Source organism: Antedon bifida, chromosome 6 (assembly GCF_963402885.1).
Source record: "Antedon bifida chromosome 6, ecAntBifi1.1, whole genome shotgun sequence".
NCBI lineage: Eukaryota > Metazoa > Echinodermata > Crinoidea > Comatulida > Antedonidae > Antedon > Antedon bifida.
Window position 1 is genome coordinate 12,696,567 of NC_136231.1, and position 11,095 is coordinate 12,707,661.

Sequence of the window (11,095 nt, forward strand, 5' to 3'; positions counted from 1 at the left end):
CAAAACACAAAATATGTTTTTAAAACTGACATTTTAGGTTATATTTACCTGTAAAAACCGTATTTAAAACGTTTCAAACTGGACAAATTAACGTTTTTAATACAAAAAATTAGCATTTTTAAAACCATACAATACGTCAAAAAACGTTGCTTTAACGTTATTTAAATATCATTATTTCGTTATATATATACGTTTAAAATTTGTGTTTTAAACGTTCAAATAAAACGTTATTTCAACGTTTGCAAAACTCCACAAATTCACGTATTAAAAACGAAATATTATAACGTTTTTAAAACCAAAAAATACGTTAAAAAAAGTATTTTAACGTTATTATATCTATGAATATTACGTTATAAATACGTTCCTTCCTTCTACAATCTGTAACTTTGTTTGCCCATTAAAGTAATTAAATCTAACCGCTAAACAAAGCAGAAAACGACCACCTACGGATATCCATACATTTTCAGTAAATTATTTGTTTTTTCTCATTTAGAATCATGGCTGGTGTTATTTTAGAGAATCTCAGTACCAAGAAGTTGTTCGGTTTTTGTGTAATCCTGCTAATAGTTCAGATAATTTGTTTCTTGGTCGGGGGACTTATCGCACCAAAACCTACAGATGCCAATAGTCACCTGACCACCAAATGTGTAGACCCTGCCGACAACGTTCATAAATGGTTTATACCCAACGGACCTGGAGAGTGTTCCAAAGTAGCTAACTTTGAAGAGGCAGCAAGGAAGTACATTGATGCGAATCAGATCGTTTTTTCGTTACGAATGCCACATAGATCGTATAATATGAGTCGTAGCTTCCAATTCATACTGACCATGATCAGATTGGAAACACAGTACAAGTTAACTGTTCCCGATGCACCAGAAGAAATTACAATGATTGTGCGTGTTGGTTACAGAGATAGTGATTATGAAGATTGGAAAGAACTTACTAGAGTAACAGAAACAAGAAAACTTGAATGTCTGCTGCACTCGAATGAAGACGAAGGACCAGTTGACGGTGACCCGTATAATTGTGAGCCTCTACCGTTCTTTGAATTAAGCACCTGCCATCATAAGCAGTACCTAATCAATATTCGATTACCGGTAGAATTTAACAAAGAAACCAATGAACAGAAGTACAACACTAAGTTAGGCAGCATCACTGATATTTGGATCATTGAGATTCATCAAACTGGTGGTTTTACTTTAGTATGGCTGACAATGAAGTCTGTCATGACACCTATTCCACTTGTTTTCCTCATCTGGTTCTGGCTAAGAATCTCCAAGTTAAATCGATCGCCAGTTCTTATGGAAAAGTTTGTTATGGTTCTGGGAATTTCTATTACCTTCCTAAATATACCAATTGAATGGTTCACGTTCTGGTTCAACATCCCATACATGTTGCTGATTAGTGACATACGTCAAGGAATCTTTTATGCCACGTTACTCTCGTCTTGGATCATATTTGTTGGTGAACATCTCATGGACACAGTTGAGCGAGCAAGATTGAGTGCGTACTGGAAGCAAGTCGGGACAATTGCTTTTTGTTGTTTTTGTATGTTTGTCTTTGACATGTGCGAAAGAGGAGTGCAGATTTCAAATCCATTCTTTACTTTATGGACAACAGAGACAGGCAAAAACCTGGCTATGCTATTTCTTGTTATGGCTGGGATCTGTTTAAGTGCTTACTTCCTGTTTCTATGTTTCATGGTGTGGCAAATATTCAGAAACATCAGTATTAAACGTCTGGCGCTTCCACACATGGCCAAAGCTAGACGCCTTCATTATGAAGGTTTGATTTACAGATTCAAATTCTTCATGTTGTTCACTTTGTTATGTGCTGCCCTCACTGTAATCTTCTTCATTTTGAGTCAAGTTTATGAAGATCACTATAAAATGGGACATGAGAAGACACTTCAGATTAGCAGCGCCTTCTTCACCGGTGTTTATGGCATGTGGAACATCTATGTGGTCGCTGTCATCTTTTTGTATGCCCCTTCACACAAGCAAGTCTCCTCTGACAATGATGACAGCAGCGAAGGAAGTCATGTGGAGTTCCAGTTGGAATCTACATCCACGACGCCAGGGTCTGATGACCCACCGTCAGCATCAGCAGCAGCAAGAACCGACCAATCAGAGCTTAAGAACCTCCTTACAAAAACCGCTATTGACTAATTTGATAATAAATCAGGAAAGAGTGTTCATTGCATAACGGTACACTGTATGTTCTTATACAAAGACCATATAAAATGTATAATGTGTCTCATACAAGTGGTCCAACTTATTATGTACACATGTATGCAAATCACAGACTAAAACTAACTTGATAATTACATTTCTCCTTGAAAACTTGAGTATTAAATATCATAATAAAAAGTGCCAAATATATTTATTTTTCTTTATTTATAAACTTGTAAGTTTGTAAACTTGATGTAAGTTTGTAAACTTGATGTAAGTTTGTAAACTTCATGTAAGTTTGTAAACTTCATGTAAGTTTGATTGAGTGAAAGCTGTTCAATAATTGTAGTTAGTAACTTTAAAGGCCCCCACCAATATTTGTATATACCGTTTATTTAAGATAACATTGAGTGTACTTAACCTAACTTGATATTTATAGTACATGATATCGTGTTACCAGAGTAGTATACATATACCATGGACCTAGGTCCATGCATATACCAAGCAATAAAATACATGCCTTGTTTAGGATTTATCCTTTCTGTGTCATGAAGGCTGGCCAAATAGATTCTTTATTAATTACTAAGGCAATTGTGTCCTAAGCCTACTAGACACCCGGTCTTATAAGAACAATTTGATACAACTTTGTATGCCAGACAAGTGAAATATTGAGCCCTCATAAAATATTATTCATGATGATAATTTATTGTTGAAATGTTTAATCGAAATATAACATGTATTATATATTTTCATTGTGTCAAGAATGTAATAAAATTGTATGCATACATAAAAAAATTAATTAGATTGGAATAAAGGTCAGAGTATGGTATTCTATGAATTAGTGCATTCTTCATGTTTCACGTATTATATTCTGTGAAATTTATATATTATTAGGGATGTTACTGGGTTACCTGTGTTTTATTATTATGCCAAGTTTGTAAACTTGATGTAAGTTTGTAAACTTGATGTAAGTTTGTAAACTTGATGTAAGTTTGATTGAGTGAAAGCTGTTCAATAATTGTAGTTAGTAACTTTAAAGGCCCCCACCAATATTTGTATATAACGTTTATTTAAGATAACATTGAGTGTAGTTAACCTAACTTGATATTTATAGTACATGATATCGTGTTACCAGAGTAGTATACATATACCATGAACCTAGGTCCATGCATATACCAAGCAATAAAATACATGCCTTGTTTAGGATTTATCCTTTCTGTGTCAAAAAATGACATCATGAAAAATTCATCGATGAAGATTTATATAAACATTTGTCAAAACCGACTTTCTATTGACATCAGTATAGTATTTGAGACCGAATGAAAGCTAAATTCAAAAGCTTTGGTACATGGATGCATAAAACAAAGATTTCAGTTGGAGATTAGGCCATTAAACTTAGTGAAGAAAGACAACTATCAAGATTTCTTGTCATACAGCATTCTCGACCAGAGTTCTTGCCAAAAACTATGGATTGGCCATCATACCAAGATCTTTATTTGCTAACGATGGATCACTACTTATACCAAGTGATAAATCAAGTCTAATACCTTTGAAAGTGATGAGCAATTCAAAAAGAAGGTCTACTCACACCGATGAACATTCCCCTTCTAGTACTATATGATCATGCATCACATATTAGTCTTCAACTCATCAATTATGCAAGAGAAAATGACATACATTTGTATTGCCTCCCACCGCACACAACAAATTATCTGTAACCTAAATTTAATTGTAATTGGCTAAATCTGTTTTCCGATCATTGAAATCTGAATACAACAAAGCATGCGAAAAGTTCTTCAAGAAACAATCCAGGCAAAGTAATAACACGGTTAAACTTTTGCAGAATATTGAAAGACGTGTATGTTGTTTCATGCATTATGGCGAATGCTGCTATAAGCGGGTTTTCTGCAACGGGTATATATACATTTAATCCCGATGCAGTTCGCAAGATTTAAATTTTGGATTTAAAGAACAAGCCATCACAGATATATAATGCCGATGAAACCAAACTTAGTTTGGTGCACAATCTATCAAAGATTCAAGATAGATCAAGATAGAGAACTATCCAGTGTAAAATAAGTGGAAACAGAGTGAGAATGTAATAGTGCTAGCCTGTGCAAATGCTGCAGGGTTATTTACCACCCTTGATTATTAAAGGCCAGCGACTGAGCGATTCTGTAATGCAGAATGCTCTTGTCGATTCTTTCTTTGGTGTCAGCAAATCACTGTTCATTGATACGGAGTTGTTTGACATGTGGTTTAGAAAGTATTTTGTTGGTGCTCCTTTCCACCGAACACAAAAAATCATCTGTAACCTTTGGGTAAATTTGTTTTCCAATCATTGAAATCTGAATACAAGAAAGCATGTGAAAAGTTCCTTAAGAAAAATCCAGGAAAAAAACACGGTTAAACTTTTACGGAATATTGAAAGATGCGTATTGCTGCTACATATAAGCGGGTTTTCTGAAACTGGTATATATCCTTTTAATCCAGATGCTGCTGCTGAGTTTCTACAAGCTTCAACTGTAGAGAACATTTTCGCGGATAAGCCTGTTAATTCAAATTAAGTCAATCCACAGGATCAACTCTTTCATGATTCGGCTGAACAAATTGCTTATGCCCTTTCTACTGATGGTAATGTCAACTGCAATTCCACAGACAACCCTGGGCCAAGTATGTTTATCTACTCCTCTCTACCACTCGGATGGTACTTGGTTACATTCCAACAAGAATATTTATGTTAGTGTGGTATACATTACTTTTAGCTTTTTGATTCTTTTACTTTTAATTGATTTACAGCATTTTGGAATGCTATTAAGTATTGTGTTGATTTGTTTTCGACTTAAAATGTGAATAGACACCACATTTACTCTCGATAGGGTAATCGGGAAATGCCTGTGGTCCTCTATTTGTTTATAGGATTAACCATTTTTATATACTCGGATGCCAATAGAGACACAATTTAATACCATAGTGCGGTATTTAGGGGGAGGGGCAAGAAAACTGTAAAAAAAATTAAATCTTCCGCAAACGGAACAGACCTCACAGAACGCCTTTGAGGAATTGAAAGCGCAATTTGGTGAGGTGTTTTTTGCCGGGAATCCGCTTGCTGAATTCTATGAAAGAGTCCAATATCCAGCAGAGACTCCTTCAATATATGCCGTAGAGCTAGAAGGACTTCTGAGAGAGGTGGAAGAAAGAGTGCAACATCAAATGGTTGATGGCGACCATTATGCTGACGCAACAGTTTATGTGGGGAGTAGGAGATGCGCATGTAACACAGAGACTTCCTCCCATGAGACCAAGATCTATGATATTCAAAGAGGTAAAAGCAGAACTCCGTCTTATGGAACGGGAGAACAAGACTACAAAAACTGTACAACAACAGTCAAATCAAGTTGACCGTCCAGAAAAAACGAAACTAGACAATTTAACAAAAGCAGTGAACGATTTAAAAGAACAGTTTACACAACTGCTGTCTATAACAATAAGCCCAAGCGAGACCTGATTTCATAAGTGCCCAACAAGATGAAAATCAAGAACTTATAAGGTGCAGAAAGTGCGGACAAGAAGGTCATATTGCCGTTGGATGCAGAATTCCGTTAAACTACAATGTTCCACGGTGGAGATGTGCACCGCGGGACCAACACCACGAGTAAGCCTTAACAAGGTAAATACTTCTAATAATGTTTCCTCTTTTCGTAGTTCTCTTATAGGAGAGCCTAATGAGGATATCGTAGAAATTAATGGCATCACTTATAGGTCGTTAATAGACTCCGGGTCCCAGGTAACATCAATTACTGAAACTCTGTGGAAAGCTCATCCACAATTATGCAAACTAAATTTAAATCATCTTATTATTATATCGCATGAGGGCGGGCATTTGTGTAGGATGTGCTATGCGATTGCATTCTGTGTAGCGTGGGTAATTTATAGCGTGCTTACTACATGTGCGTTCTTTCTCTCATTGGACTCATTTGAAGTAACACGTCTAACGATTGTTGTCTTCAGATTTTAACATACAGCTATGTTGTCTTGGGTGTCTTTTGTCCTTTTGGACACATTTAAGAGTCACATTTAGAGATTCTTTCAAATACTGTACTCGAGTCGAAGTTGCAGATTGTGTTTTTATCGACGTATTAACTGGTTTTTTCCATAACGAGGACATTGGTTTAATATTCAAGATAAAGCTTTCAACATCCTGACGTAAGTGAGTACGTTCTCTTGATCTTTGACTTAGTATAATAGAATGGTAACGACGACGTGTGAGGTAAGCCTGTGCGGACATTCGTTTGTCAAAAGATTACAATTTTATTGTGAGGAATCGGAATTTTCTGGCATGCGCCTAGATCCAAAACACTATCAATAAAGTGTACAATTTTCCTCGATTTGTCTACGTCACCAGACATTGTTTACATTCACATCGGTGTGTGGGTCACACCTTTAACGATCGGGTCTCTGTCATTAATCAAAAACTTCAGTCAATTTATGCCGACGGTTGCGCGGTGGTTTTCCGTAATCAGTGAAACCAATAAAACCAAAATACGATTTATAGATTATTGTCAAGAAGGACTCCGGTGTAAAAATAGATAAAAACGTGTAAAGAACTTCGGGGAATGGTGTACTATAGGAGAAGAGATGTGGTTACGTTACTAAAGAAATTATAGGGCGTTGATTCATGACTCATTGGCTAGATAATGGACAAAGCTTTCCATTTACGTCTCCATTGTTGTTATAATATGGCTTTCATTGTTTTTATTGGGACTGGCCAAGTCTCTATAGCATCGTGTTACATAGGCCTAATATAACATAGTTAAAATTAAATGTAAATAAAATAATATATGGATTACGTACATGAAATAACGTATTATTGCTTCTTATATTTTTTCCAAGTCGCACTAGCTAGGCATAGTCTCAAGCACGCATTGCATAGCCCTAATATAACAGTTAAAATTAAATGTAAACAAAATAATATATGGATGTTACTGTACTTGAAATAACGTATTATTTATTGCTTCTTATATTTTTTTCCAAGTTGCACTAGCTAGACATAGTCTCAAGCACGCATTACATAGGCCTAATATAACAGTTCAAATTAAATGTAAACAAAATAATATATGGATGTTGATACTTGAAATAACGTATTTATATTGCTTCTTATATTCTTTCTATAGTTTGATTCTACAATAGCCTCAAGTTACAACTCTGCAATGAAATATTACATACATTATAAATGTATACATAAAATGACTTTACAAAAACACAATATAAATAAAATGTTCAAATATATATTTGCACATAAAAAGTGTAGGCCTACAAAAATCCAATGTATAATAATGAATCCCCGTAGCTAAAATGGAACATTCGAAACGTCACCAGTCTGTTCTGGGTCAACTGTTGGTCAAATACAATCCACGATTTAATGCAAAATGCACCCCTATTTTTTTTCGAATGGAATAACCCTTAAAAAAAAACCCGGTAACTAAAATGCCCGTGATCCGTTTTTTATTAGATGGAATCATTTGTTCGGCGATTTGAATATTGCTGTTCCTGAATTATTTCCAATAGTTATCGCCATGGAAGTTTGGGGCTCGGCATTAGCTAACCGCTATATCTTGTTTTTCTGTGATAATTCAGCAGTTGTTGCTGTTATCAATAAGAAATCCGCTAAAGATTTGCTGTTTTTACGACTTATACGCCGTTTGGTTCTGGTATGCCTCCGTTACATTATACAGTACATTTCCGTGCCTCACACATTCATGGAGTCTAGAATATTTTGGCAGATTTTCTATCAAGAGGGGAGTTTTTACGTGCTCTAAAGTCTTTTCTTGACCTTAGCCTCACTCCGTTAATTGTTCCTTCTTGTCAGATTTACATTTGGAAATTTTTTTGTTTAGGTATTGTGTGCACAGGTTCTCTGGATGCTGCTCCTCTCAATAAAGAAGCTGTATCACTGATACAATCATCGTTGGCACCAACGACCGTTGCGGCGTACCAACGTAGTACAGTATTAGGAAACTCGCGGCCTACAGCGACAAGGTAAAGGAAACGTGTTTATGATGTTTTTAAAATTAAAGGTTATATAACACAAATGGTTACAATAATGTTATTTTAACGTTTTTAAAACCCCATAAAAAGCGAAATATGTTTTAAAAACTGATATTTTAGGTTTTTAAAACTCTACAAATTAACGTTTTAAATATGAAAAATAGCGTTTTTAAAACCAAAACAATACGTCAAAAAAACTTTATTTTGACGTTAATTTAAATATCATTATTACCTTATCTTTATGTAATTTTAACGTTTTTAAAACCCCTCAAAACACAAAATATGTTTTTAAAACTGACATTTTAGGTTATATTTACCTGTAAAAACCGTATTTAAAACGTTTCAAACTGGACAAATTAACGTTTTTAATACAAAAAAATAGCATTTTTAAAACCATACAATACGTCAAAAAACGTTGCTTTAACGTTATTTAAATATCATTATTTCGTTATATATATACGTTTAAAATTTGTGTTTTAAACGTTCAAATAAAACGTTATTTCAACGTTTGCAAAACTCCACAAATTCACGTATTAAAAACGAAATATTATAACGTTTTTAAAACCAAAAAATACGTTAAAAAAAGTATTTTAACGTTATTATATCTAGGAATATTACGTTATAAATACGTTCCTTCCTTCTACAATCTGTAACTTTGTTTGCCCATTAAAGTAATTAAATCTAACTGCTAAACAAAGCAGAAAACGACCACCTACGGATATCCATACATTTTCAGTAAATTATTTGTTTTTTCTCATTTAGAATCATGGCTGGTGTTATTTTAGAGAATCTCAGTACCAAGAAGTTGTTCGGTTTTTGTGTAATCCTGCTAATAGTTCAGATAATTTGTTTCTTGGTCGGGGGACTTATCGCACCAAAACCTACAGATGCCAATAGTCACCTGACCACCAAATGTGTAGACTCTGCCGACAACGTTCATAAATGGTTTATACCCAACGGACCTGGAGAGTGTTCCAAAGTAGCTAACTTTGAAGAGGCAGCAAGGAAGTACATTGATGCGAATCAGATCGTTTTTTCGTTACGAATGCCACATAGATCGTATAATATGAGTCGTAGCTTCCAATTCATACTGACCATGATCAGATTGGAAACACAGTACAAGTTAACTGTTCCCGATGCACCAGAAGAAATTACAATGATTGTGCGTGTTGGTTACAGAGATAGTGATTATGAAGATTGGAAAGAACTTACTAGAGTAACAGAAACAAGAAAACTTGAATGTCTGCTGCACTCGAATGAAGACGAAGGACCAGTTGACGGTGACCCGTATAATTGTGAGCCTCTACCGTTCTTTGAATTAAGCACCTGCCATCATAAGCAGTACCTAATCAATATTCGATTACCGGTAGAATTTAACAAAGAAACCAATGAACAGAAGTACAACACTAAGTTAGGCAGCATCACTGATATTTGGATCATTGAGATTCATCAAACTGGTGGTTTTACTTTAGTATGGCTGACAATGAAGTCTGTCATGACACCTATTCCACTTGTTTTCCTCATCTGGTTCTGGCTAAGAATCTCCAAGTTAAATCGATCGCAAGTTCTTATGGAAAAGTTTGTTATGGTTCTGGGAATTTCTATTACCTTCCTAAATATACCAATTGAATGGTTCACGTTCTGGTTCAACATCCCATACATGTTGCTGATTAGTGACATACGTCAAGGAATCTTTTATGCCACGTTACTCTCGTCTTGGATTATATTTGTTGGTGAACATCTCATGGACACAGTTGAGCGAGCAAGATTGAGTGCGTACTGGAAGCAAGTCGGGACAATTGCTTTTTGTTGTTTTTGTATGTTTGTCTTTGACATGTGCGAAAGAGGAGTGCAGATTTCAAATCCATTCTTTACTTTATGGACAACAGAGACAGGCAAAAACCTGGCTATGCTATTTCTTGTTATGGCTGGGATCTGTTTAAGTGCTTACTTCCTGTTTCTATGTTTCATGGTGTGGCAAATATTCAGAAACATCAGTATTAAACGTCTGGCGCTTCCACACATGGCCAAAGCTAGACGCCTTCATTATGAAGGTTTGATTTTCAGATTCAAATTCTTCATGTTGTTCACTTTGTTATGTGCTGCCCTCACTGTAATCTTCTTCATTTTGAGTCAAGTTTATGAAGATCACTATAAAATGGGACATGAGAAGACACTTCAGATTAGCAGCGCCTTCTTCACCGGTGTTTATGGCATGTGGAACATCTATGTGGTCGCTGTCATCTTTTTGTATGCCCCTTCACACAAGCAAGTCTCCTCTGACAATGATGACAGCAGCGAAGGAAGTCATGTGGAGTTCCAGTTGGAATCTACATCCACGACGCCAGGGTCTGATGACCCACCGTCAGCATCAGCAGCAGCAACAACCGACCAATCAGAGCTTAAGAACCTCCTTACAAAAACCGCTATTGACTAATTTGATAATAAATCAGGAAAGAGTGTTCATTGCATAACGGTACACTGTATGTTCTTATACAAAGACCATATAAAATGTATAATGTGTCTCATACAAGTGGTCCAACTTATTATGTACACATGTATGCAAATCACAGACTAAAACTAACTTGATAATTACATTTCTCCTTGAAAACTTGAGTATTAAATATCATAATAAAAAGTGCCAAATATATTTATTTTTCTTTATTTATAAACTTGTAAGTTTGTAAACTTGATGTAAGTTTGTAAACTTGATGTAAGTTTGTAAACTTGATGTAAGTTTGATTGAGTGAAAGCTGTTCAATAATTGTAGTTAGTAACTTTAAAGGCCCCCACCAATATTTGTATATAACGTTTATTTAAGATAACATTGAGTGTAGTTAACCTAACTTGATATTTATAGTACATGATATCGTGTT

At 35.2% G+C, this 11,095-nt stretch overlaps 2 pseudogenes; both read left to right on the forward strand.

Moving 5' to 3' along the window:
- The first annotated feature begins 422 nt into the window (after positions 1 to 422).
- LOC144844719 (protein wntless homolog pseudogene) lies at positions 423 to 2,980 on the forward strand (annotated as a pseudogene).
- Positions 2,981 to 8,953: 5,973 nt separating this feature from the next.
- LOC144845653 (protein wntless homolog pseudogene) lies at positions 8,954 to 10,656 on the forward strand (annotated as a pseudogene).
- The last annotated feature ends 439 nt before the right edge of the window (positions 10,657 to 11,095 follow it).